This window comes from Leptosomus discolor, chromosome 2, assembly GCF_034619465.1.
Source record: "Leptosomus discolor isolate bLepDis1 chromosome 2, bLepDis1.hap2, whole genome shotgun sequence".
Lineage (NCBI taxonomy): Eukaryota > Metazoa > Chordata > Aves > Leptosomiformes > Leptosomidae > Leptosomus > Leptosomus discolor.
Window position 1 is genome coordinate 28,322,068 of NC_141392.1, and position 12,353 is coordinate 28,334,420.

Sequence of the window (12,353 nt, forward strand, 5' to 3'; positions counted from 1 at the left end):
TGTGATGAGACATCTGGATGCTGCCTGGCGCAACGGGATCTTACTTTTGGTTTGAGCGTCTGTGAATAGCCGTTACAGGAATTGCATGACCTCTCTTAAGAAACAGAGATGATTTTGACTTTGTGGAGCTGCCCAACAGCCTTCACAAACTGTTCTCACCCCAAAGTTGTGTCCTGATTTTAGGAAGCTTTTGACATCACACAGGGCTAAGCCACCCAATCTAGTATCAAAAGGCTCACTTTGGACTTGAAGGAGGGCTGAGATTTCAAGCCCAGGCTCTCTGATCCAAATGCTTTGTACTGAACAGTAGCAAACCAAATACTCCTAGTTTTGCTGCTTGTGTAAAGAAAACTCTCCTTTTCAGGGTGCTGTACATTGAGCAGAGTGGATCATGTTTCTCTGACTTCAACCCCGCCCCCATTGGGGTTTTTTGTTGGGTTTTTTTTGTTTGTTTGTTTGGGGTTTTCAACGACATTGGCATTTCTTCAGAAGATATTTAATTGAGGAAGGGTTCAACAGACCCTTCCCACTCAGAGCCCTGTCTGCAAGTGTCAACCCCAACTTGGAGTTCAACCCTCAGTCAGAGAAGCAGTAAAGCTGGCAGGCTTAAGTGCTACAGGAATGCTAACATGGCAGATCTGAGAGAGTTAATTTGGTCAGAATGCACTCTAGTAATGTTTATGTTTTAGATAAAGTGCCTACAATGTTGCAGCTTGCCCTTCTGACCCCATTTCCTCATTCGTGTGCAGCTCGGAGAAAGTGATACTTAATTCCAAATCTTTGCTTTTATTAGCTCCCAGAGAGGGATAGGATTTCATCCCAGCCTTATCTCTGTTATAAACATCCTGTTACCATTCATATCAGGGGGATATCTTCGGGAAAATGATTAAATACATTCCACCAGACACAAACAGTGTCCCCCAATTGGTTTTGCACAGTGCATGGTGATTTTGCACATGTGTGTGTTGTCAAACAGCATGAGTTTGAGGGGTTTTTTTTGTTTCTTTGTTTTTTTTTTTTGCAAAGGGGGTGGAAATTGCAAAAGGGGTGGAAATTTTACATGCAAGTGTGAAAACGTGTGGGGGCTCTTCCAGGCAATAACACTATCTGTGCATTTAAGAGAACAAACCTAAGTGCTGTATCTAGTCCTAGCTTGGCTCAGACAGCTTAGCCATAGAGGTCTAATTCTTCATTCTTCTAGCTTTTTGCTAATTTCCTGCAAACCACCTCTGATTATTTAAGCCACAAGCAAGCATGACATAAGTGGTGGTGCTTCTCCAGCTTCACACTGATTCCAGGATCAAATAAGCTTGGGCGTATTCTTGCAGTAGCATTAACAACATTCACTTCATATCTCTAAAGCTATTTAAGCAAACAATTTTATGAAGTACTGCATGCTCATGAAGGCAGACTCCTGAAGGACACCTTCATCACCTCACAGGTTACCATCACGTATCATTGCTCTACAACAGCTTTTCAGCCAAGGCACATGTTCACAAACTTCAGCTATGGAGTCCACAAAGGGGACTGAGAAAGCAAGTCTATCTAGGCTGTCCAGCAACACATGTAGGTGGTACTTCTAAAGATGCCTCTAGCCTACTCATTTCAAAAGATTCACAAATCGAGAAAACCCTTACCAATCTGCCCCTCCTACAAAAGCACATTCTCTGGATGTACCTGTACATCACCAGTATATAGTGTGAAAAAGATAAAGAAAGTACCTGATAATCTATTACACTTAGCATACAGCAAAGCTGGATACATGCAAGAGTGCAAGGATGGGGTTCCCTGGTGCTAAAGAAGTCACATTTCCCATATTCAGTGGTAACTGGCAGTTCACGAAGACACACAGGGTGAGAGGAGGAGGTTTGCATGGGACAAGCACAAGTCCAGAGGCTCTGTCTGCTGTGGCTATACCAACACACCAACTTCTTGCAACATCTTAACATCTTGTCATCTTCTTGTCTAGCTCTACCTTTTGGCACTGACCCAGGACACCCACCCTTCAGTTTCTTTATACAAGTGATCTGGGCCAAGACAGTGAAAACCCCGTAAGTCTAATATTAAACTCTTGAATTCAGTCATTCAGGAAGATATTTTCAATGTCACAAAGGGCAGGTAGGAAACCAGTTCTCCATGAATTTCCACCGGAGCTGGGTGCCAAATTATGCATCCTTTTGATCTAGAAAATGGATATCTTACTCAAGTAAATCCCTGGCTTTCCAAACATGCTCAGCAGACAGCAGTACTCCTTGATTTGGAGCCATGGTTCAGCTCCACATTCCCCAATATGCACCTGCAAATGCTTCCATATGGCAGATATTGCTTGGAGCTGGGGCTCAACCCAGCTCCCTATCAAAATACATCCAAATTCTGAAAACAAATTTAAACCTGGGTCTATATGACTTTTACAGGTTGGACTTGTCAGGCTGATTCCTGTATTAACATATACATGGAATTCAGGGCAAAAAAGGAAAAATGCTTCCAGTCCAATAGCTGGAGTATCACTGGTTGGAAAATTACAATTATTTTGTGTAGATGTTAAAAAGAGATATATCCATCTCCTTTTGTTTATATATATTAAAAATATATCTCTTTGGGGGATTCTTTTTTTAATGAGTTAGTGATGGTACAAAGAAAAACCCTCAACAGCAAAACATTTTCTTCCATGTTATGTAATTAACTTCTAACTCCTTTTAGCTTTGGAGGTTTGACTAAACCAAATAATTTAGGAGTTTAATGAAAACAAAACCCAAAAGTGAAAATTTTAAACAGAAACTGAATTTTACATAGAAAGTTAGTTCCAGTTTCTTACTTTCTTTTCTGTCTGACCAAGACTGAAAGACACGAACTAAACCTGAACATTTTTCAGAATTTCTTTTCCCCCTTTTGCTGGAGGCAAGTTATACATCAAGCAGCTTTCCAGTTTAATCTTTTGATTTTAGCAGCCTTTGTATCTAATTAAATAATACACACTCCAGGGGATGAGGTACGGGAATGGCCCCTCTATTCTCCATCCCTTTCAGCCTGTTCTTCTTGCTGAAATGGTAAAGGATGCCTTGTGCAACAGGGGATGATCATGATCAGGGAAAGGTCCATTTTTGTGCAGACCTCAAAATGTTGTGCCAATGTCTTGCTCAGCCCTGGCTCATGCATGCAAGAGCACTATGGGGCCATGATGGCACCAGCTGACAGTGGGGCCCATCCCACAGTTCCCAGCACTGCATAGCCTGTGGCTTTCTGTCCCACCTTGAAAGGATCACGCTCAAGCAACCAAACCAGATGTTGACAGCTTGTGCTTGAGCAACCCTTTCTATGAGGAACATCTATGAGGCCCCAAATAACAGTGTAAACAGTGCTCTTTGGGATCCAGCCTCCTCAGGAGGAGAAAAGGCAGCAAGGTGGGTTCAGAAAGGTAGAAACATGCACAGTGGGTGCAGGGAGTACACGCTTATCTCCCCAACAGCCACTCCTCCCGTCCCCAAATGGGGTTAAGCTCCTCCAGCAAACACTGTTCATTTCCCCAGTTGGCATGAGGCCAGAAGACTTTGCCTTCCAGTCATATGAACTTTTAAATTCGTGATTCTTACAAGCTGAGCTTACATGAAATTGTTTCCTGAAACAAAATGTTTCTATTCCCCCTCCATCTCTCTCTCTCTGCCCCACCATTTCTGCTAGAGCAAAACTAAGCCCATTTATTGATCAGCCAACAATAAACAAAGGCTCAGAAAATCTGAGGCATTCTTTAAAAGCTATGGTGACATGGTCTCCTATCAGATTTGTTCAGTTTAACTACACTTCCCTCAATCATTACATCCCTTAATGTGTACTTAAACAGGTCTTGGCCTCTTGGGTACATTTTCTAATGACCTTTGTTTTAACCCAGTGCATTCACTGATGCAAATGAAATGCTGTGAGCCATGTGCAAGTCATAAGTTTTGCTGAAGTGAGAACTTGATCACTGATTCCAATAAAAACTAGATCAGGTCCTATATCTCTACTTCCAAAAATCAGCCCATCCACTGTTTTTACCATGGCTGGATATAAATAACACAACATTATGCCCTGCGATGTTGTTTGAAACACGTATCATTGACGTGGGCAGAAGAAAAGTACATGTGCAATTATTTAGTTCACTTGGGACCAGGACATATCATTAAGTAGAAAGACTTTCTGAAGGAATGTGAATGGGCAGTGGAAGAGAAGATCTGTTGCTAGATACAGCATATCAGTGGGACTGACTTGACTTATATAGTGAAGAATCAAAGTCAGACCGGAACATTGAGTGAGGCATCGCTGCCTGCAGCACAAGAAACATCTCTGCTCCATGGCAGCAGGGGCAAAAAGGGCCAAGAGATGGTGAGGTTGGAGAGTAAAGCAATACAAACCTACCTGTGACATAATCAGATGGTGGAACCTCATCTGGAATAATATGTGAATATCTGCACATTTTTTCCTCAAGATGAAGTAGATTGGAAGGAATTAAAGACATTGAGGGGTATAAAGAAAGGGGAAAATAGAAGTATGTGCTCAAGACAGTAGATAATGTAAAAAAAAAGTTGCCCTTAAGAAAAAAAGAAACTCATCTCTGCTAAAAACAGTATTTTCCTAGGAAAGGATTGTTTCTTACTTTTATTTTAGTTTTTAAGAAAATTTCTGTCCTTTTCTAAGACTGAGAAACTCTTGCTGAACATTTCAATCAGACCTGAAGCCTAACATTCTCAATCCATGTCAGTTCTCAAAAGCAAGTGAGCAGTGCATTTTCTAGGCATACATTTAATTTTCATTGATTTAACTATGATTTAAATATGCATTAAAGGTTGGAGTTTTCCAGCACTTGGGCAACTAAATCTTTTCCGTCCCACCAAAAAAAGCTGAGCAAAGTGTACCGTATTGGCCACATGCCTCAAGAAGCACAGAGCCATCCAATAGGAAGCACCAGGCCCTGAGATCTGGGGAGACTGAAAGTACCATCAGGCTGGGTTTAGACAGTGGAATGTAGACTCTGCATCTCTCTCAATAAATCCTTTGCTAAACTGAAAACTCAAATGTATTCCAGGGCACAAACATGGTACCTTATGGGACAAGAGCATGCCATAATGCCTAGTGTCTGAATGTAACAGACAGGGTTTTGGGACCTTCTACTGCCTGCTCAGCCCTAGAGTCTGGTTTAGCCAGCTGCTGTAAGGTTTAACTGATTCAAATGATAAAAGGATTACTGGAGGTCATCTCCAGCTTAGCAAAAAGCCTAAGCCCAGCTTTCTTCACAGCAAACTGCCTGCCTTTTATAGTATGCTAATTACAATCAAGAATGCACAAGGGCTTCTACAGATAGAGCTTACACTCACTTTTTTTTTTTTTTTTTTAAACCTTTTTCCAATTTAATATTTGGTCTCTGATCTACCTCTTCACTGTATTTTCTCAATAAGTATGTTTTGGTGTTCAACCCAAGGAACTGTCAGCCTGGGTTGGAAATGCTGAGGCCTGACGTTTCTAGATTAAATGTCAACCAGATGTTTGTGCACTTCCCTTTCAAGAAGCTTCCCAATTTAGTATTGTGTTTCGCTATTAGGGGAAACACAAGTTCATACCTTACTGGTTTAAGCTGAAAGAGATTGAAAGCCTCGGGGTGGGGAGAGGGGGGAAGAAATGACGGGTACCCAAGCAATAGGAAATACGATTCCAAACTGCAATCCACAATAACTGATGTCCATATTTTTTTTTCTTCAACATATTTGAAGTCTGACTGCAATAAATTAGCTCCAACTCCAGAAACTATTTTTATATAATACTAACATTTTCCCTCAACCACTGAAGCAAGGGAAACACAGAATGGGATATTGCCCGTCCCTTAATCCTCTCAGCTGTGGTGCCAGAGGTGGCACTGCCTCTGACAATGGAGAGCAGGATACAGGGGAAAAACTGAAAAGAGATTTACTCATGAAAAGAGAACAGAGGAGGGAAAGTATAATTGCAGCTGTAACTGTCTCTAAAGCCCCTACCTGGGATGCAGGAGGACATCCCGAGTTTCGTCTGCTCTCTCACCTCAGAGTGCAACCTTGCAAAAGAGAAGCCTCAGTTCCCACTCTGTAAAATGGGATTTATAGTAGAGTTTGTGTGTGTGTGTGTTTGTCTTGTATGGTCTTCACAGCAAGGGACTCGCTCTTATTATGCTTCTCACATGTACTGCAACAGGGCCTCAGGCTGAGATGGGGAACTTTAGGTGCCAATGTAGTCAATAAATACGGACATAAATAATTGAGTTACAACATGTGGCTGAGAACTGGCTCTCATCCCAGAAATTCAGAGTGAACTTTCCTGTTTTTGTTGGTTTAGTTTGATTCTAGTTTCTTGGTCAAAGTAACAATTTTTTAAACTGAATTTTCAATATTATGAAAGAAATCAACAGTGATACCTGGACAACGACCCTACAAATGGGCCATCAAGAACATCTTCAAGAGTCAAGGAGTGTGCTAATGGCTGCTAATGGAGCAGGCAGGATCAACACCCCCTCCCAAGCCACACCCTTCACTCATAGCTGCATCCAAATACCAGAATCCAAGTTTTTTGGATCAAGCCTATCTATAGGAAAAAAAAAAGGGGCAGCAACACATGCGCATGCACTGCGTAAGGTTTGTTGTAAAGGCCAAATTCTTATTCTCTACATGCAGCAAGCTCCAAAAGAAGCTATTAGAAATAAGACCCCTCCCCAAAAATTCCCACTGGAGTGAGTGTTCTGCAAGAAGTAAACACCTCCAGTGCCTCCAAATCCACCCTCCGTGTGTGCAGTGGGAGCCGCGCTGATCGGCCAAGAGCTGGTTCCTACCCATGAAAATGCAGGCAAGGTTTCCCGATGAATTTCATTACCGAGAACGAGGAGCAATTCCACTAGACTCAGTAAATGGCTTCCAGACTGTGGCGTGGTGTGACTTCGATGAGAGTCTGACCTCACGCACTCATGCGGTGGAAAGCTGGGAAATATATTTGGTGAAGTCCTGGCTCCACTGACGTTGGTGGCAAAATTCCCGTTGACTTCTGGCAGATCTGGGATTTCACCCGTTCTGGTTTTGGATGTCAGGGCAGCAACCCAGTAATGGATCCTGTTCCAAGCCTCGCAGCTCTGTTCAGAGCCACTTGTCAGGCATCAGTGACCCCTCCAGAGTGGTGATACATTCCCCAGCAGCTTGCAACACGCTAGTGAGCCCAGGGGAGGTGAGCAGGTTGGAGAACTCTCCATAAACATGTCACCCAAAATGGAGCAGAAAGAGAGAAATCTGAGAATTCAGAGCCACTCCTGTCTTATTAGGGACTGGATTACTCTGCATGGTGGAGGGCAGGGGGGACATCACTGAAGGCTTTTGAAAACAAAAATACTTAATCACTGCAAGGCCTTGGTGACTCATTGTCCTGTGAAAAGTCTCTTTTGACAACACAATGCATCTGAAAAGAATAGATAGAAAAGATGTTCAGAACAAAGAGATATTGAAGGGAATAAAGAAAAGGTAATGAAACAAAGGCTATTAATCTATCCACAATGTTACAGAACAATCCCACAGTACTGCCTTTGCATGAATCCCAAGATTGGGAAAGTGCTAAAGTCAGTTCATAATCCTCTGACAAAAAACAGGGGCTCTATCCATCTCCTGCTGAAGTGAATAAAAGTGACATTGATATGGCAATCAGAGCATATACTTTTAATGTAGGGTTTTGCCATTCATTTAAAATTAAAATACTTTATATTAAGTAAGATTTTATAAGTCATAGCCATATTCACTGCTGAGGATGCATTGGGAAACATCTACTCGGGACCAGATTTGGATGACAGTTGTTGTCTGGGAAGAGTTACTAATGGCTGTGCTGAAGAGTGGTGTAGATGGAGCATACACAGAGTTTGGTTTTGTTCCCAAGATGCAGGAGAAAAGTAAACCTAGACTGTAAGTTCTTTGGGTTTTTCAAAGTGTAATTTTCTCCCAGCCAAGCCAGTTCAGAAGCTGACCATGTCGTATACAGAATAAATACTTATTTCATTATGATCACATCCAAGTATTTGAAGTGAAAGGGTTAATGTTCAGTGCACCTTTAACATGAATAGTATTGCCAGAGAATAGACATAATCCAGCATCTAAATTGCAAACTATAAATCTCAGTTGTTCACATCATAGGAATGGAGAATATTAAACACATCCCTGGTAAGTCTTCCTCGTTCCTAAATACAAATTAACACCTAACAATGTCTGAGACAAGACAACAGCAAACCTTGAATGAGCCATGACCTAGTCTCTTATTGAAGAATCCAGACTCTGTTTGCTCTGAGAAAATAAATTCTTTCTAGTTACCAAAAATCATAGCTATTTAAATGTCACTGTCTGCACAACCACAGATGAATCTTTGCTGCTAGATGCATACTTGAACAGAGATACACCATCTGTTTTTGTTTACAAATAATTAAAAGCCCCACCTATAAAATCTGCCTTGGTGAATTTTCATTGCTCCAAACCTGACTTCTTTTGTAGTGTTGAGGCCTGAAGTAAAAAAAATTCTGCGTGTTTATAATCAACAACAACTAAGACCAGCTTTATATATAATCACCTTAGTCCAACACACACATGCACAGGCAAGAACATGCAGAATCAGAGTTCATCTTGCAAGGCAGGAGATGCTGGAATGCTAATATATATGACCAGAAAATGTGCTCCGGTTTGCTAAAATAATTTCACTGTTCAGGAAAAATCTTGTGCTCCTCAGAAATAAAAACAGTTAATATTTATGAAAAGGAAGGTTGTTGAGTTGCACTGGTAACAGCTTAGCACTCTTAGACCCAGTAAAAATGATGGCAAGGAACCCATCACAATTTCCTCCAGCTCAGTCTGGGCAAGCCAGAGGTGGATTCTTTTCAGTGCTGTGTGTTAGTAGAGCTCTCTGTGTTAGCAGAGCTCTGTGTTCGCCAATGTTTTTCCTTAGCTTCTTGCATCAAAACAACAACAAAAAACCCACAAAAATGCAACACAAGTCTCAAACTACATGCATCAGTCCTGTCCTAGCACAATGATAAAGGCACCCAACTAAGTAGTAACAACACAGCTGGTATGGCTGAATGCAGTTTCCCCTGTAGTTCTTGGCCTAGACACATCATGACACAAGCTTTGTGCAACTGCAAGTCATCCTGGGTGCAGAGATGGTGCTCATAGCCATAAAACAACAAATGCACACAACAACAAAATATGCATGTTTCGGAGTACCAGTTTAAAAAAAACAACAATAAACCCAAAACAAACACAACTTTTAACGATATTGCCACTTTTCCCTTGTGAAACAGGTTCCTCCTCAGTCTTATGTTTTCCACTTTCATTTAGCCTGGGGTGAATTTGTCAGGAGGAGAAGGGGGGAAGAAAGAGAGAAAGAGAAGTGAGGAAGTGCTTGAGAAAGCAATGGTTGAATTGTTTTCAAAATTGTTTAGTTGGTTTGTTTTTCGTGGTTTTGGTTTTTTTGTGGGTTTTGGGGTTTTTTTTGTTTGTTTGTTTGTTTGTTGGTTGGGTTTTTTTTTAGAGAGTCAAATAAAACCCCACATGATTATTCCTACAAATTACAATATTTCAGCCTTTTAAAGTGAAGTTACAAGGACAGCAGTAATTCCCATCAGGTGGCAGATAGACTTGCTGTTATTTGTGTCTAGTGCAAAGACACCTAAATCTCCCACCAGCCTTGCTGAGATCAAACACTAGGTAAAAAGTAACCTTAAACCCTCATCACCTAAAGCAGACAAACAGGGAGGGAGGCATCACTGTTGCCATCTTATCAATGGAGAAATAAAACAGAGTAGAGAACAACTTGTCTGAGGTCAAGGGAGGAATTGTTGGTTGAAATAAGAGCAATCCCTGGCCCTCCTAATTCCCATTACATTGTCTTCACCACAGAGGACAAGCTTTTGCTGAGCAGGGAGATATCTTGGAGCTCAGATCTCTGTCCACATAAAATCCATCTCTGTGTTATTTGTGTGTGCACAGTGGAGCATATTCCTCAGACAGGCAACATGGGTCAGTATTGCTATATTTAAGACACAGAACCGGGGAAGTATTTTAATACACCTGTGGCATACAGTTCTGTTACATCCCAGGAACACTGTGAGGAACGCTTTGTTTATGTACACAAGCCTCTCCATTACACTACTTAAAAGCCTACAGTCAACCACCATGGGCCATGCTCCAGCACAGACTTCACATGCACCAGACCTCCCCTGAGCTCCTTACAGCTGCTGAGCTAAAGCTCTTGGTGGAGACATCAACACAGTCAGACAAAAAACACTTCACACTATTAATTTGTCACCAGAGTACCACCTGTCCTAAGACAGAGATGTTACAGGATTGCACATACGGAGATTATATCTCCCCCACTTTATCCTCCATAGAAACTTAGACAGGGCATTAATATTGCACCTCACACAAGAGCTCATAGTATCCACACTGCAGCACAATATCTGGAGTATCAGTGTCTACTCCACACTTTGGTAGTGGTGCAGGACAAGTCTTCAGTCCCCTTGCAGAAACAAAGAAAAGAACTGGTTGCTGCTGCAGGTGGTCTGATCAGTGGCACAAACTCCCAGGGTTCCCCCTGGTCACGGGCTAATAAATTGCCTTAAACTGTGCCACCTGTAGAAGTTAACTATGCACATGCCTTTGCTGGTGATTTCTCGACTACTTTGAGATCTGCTGAATAAACACCAAATCTCCTAGTTAGCTGCATTTGTTCTGCTGGGTTAAACCCCAGACTTTTGTCCTAAAGGCACAGCAATATAGCTGGTTGCTATGGCTTTTTCTTAAGCACTGTTTGGTGTGGAGGTGAGTGCCCTGCACCTGTGGTGTGTGGGTGGGTGTATGGGTGGCTCTTTGCATAGTGAGTGCAGATGTTTCTAATGAGAGCAGCAAATGAGCCAGGGCACTGCAGGAGCCCTGTCTCCCTCGCTGTGTGCTTTCCTAGGCAAGCATGTGGATTTGGACTTTGGAGTATGCCTTGGATTTCTCAGAGAAACTCCCTTTGCGATGCTGTTTTCATACAAATAAAAAAATAAAATCCTTTTAAAATGACCTCCCATTAAAGTACTAAAACATTAAAATAAGGGAATTTGCTGGAAGTGCTTATTTTCAAAGAAAAAAAATGCCATTGTGTTCCATATCTGACCAGACCTCATATTTTAACCACTTAAAAACTGTCCACTTTAGAACAACCTACTTTAAAACCATTGATGATTTTTTTCCTTCATAGTTTTAGAAACAAAACTCCTTTTTCTCCCAAATTAGTTACAGATCGATCCAGATGATGAAATATGTATATCTTAAAACATACATGGTATAGCTCCACAACGAAATTCAGCAGCTCCTACTTCGCTCCAGAGACCTTGTGATGTCTTATTGTCCACCCACTGACCTGTCAAAATATAAAATATCCTCAGAACCTCTAACATTGCCTGTCTGTACAGTAGATCACTATATATTAGCATTTCTGGATATACTTTGTCCACCCTCTACTTGTTTGGAGCAGAGAGTAGGTAAAATTAGAAGATTTAAGCAGATGCTAACATGCTCTGAACTAAGTTTAAAGTCTTTGGACAGTAAAATACTCTTTATTTATAGTGTAGTGCTTCTTTCACAGTTCATGCACAGTTCAGTCCCAGTTGTATAAATAATACTCTATCTATTATAACAGAAAAATAAAGTGTATAGACCTACTTATTACACCAAACATATAAGCTCTTTAAGTCCAAGGTAATTTATTGACTACACTAGAACATTTACGGGGTAATTAGCCAGAGCTACAATGATAATGAATTTTATGGACATTGAAGAAATCACACAGATGAGCAGCCTGGCAAAACACATAATGTCACACAGCTTCAAAGACCACTCATACAGCACTAGCAAAATATAGCTCTCTGAGAGGTGGGCTTTGCTGACAGCCAAAACAGTGCAGTAAACAACTCCTGCCCTGCAGTGAGTGGGTGCAGGGAAGCTCCTATAGACTGACCTCAGACACCGGTCTTGCCTGGCAAATATAAGACATGAAAACATTAAGTTTGTTTGGATGACAAATAGGTGCCACTGAAGCGCAAAGGCACTATCTTGGCCCAAAGATAGATGGGTTCCTAATTTTCACACATTTTAGGAGTAATTAGATCCTTTCTGAGATTAAAAAACCCTTGATTTTTTGGGGATTGAAGTTAGTCAAAAGAGGTAACTGCCTTGTTCCTTCAGCTGTGATGGTTTTGTGATAACCCTTGAAGGCAAGATCTGCTGCTGGAGGGCACACAAGTGGCTGCTGTTGGGAGTGGAAGGAGCAGGACAGCAGGTCTGGCCCTGGAA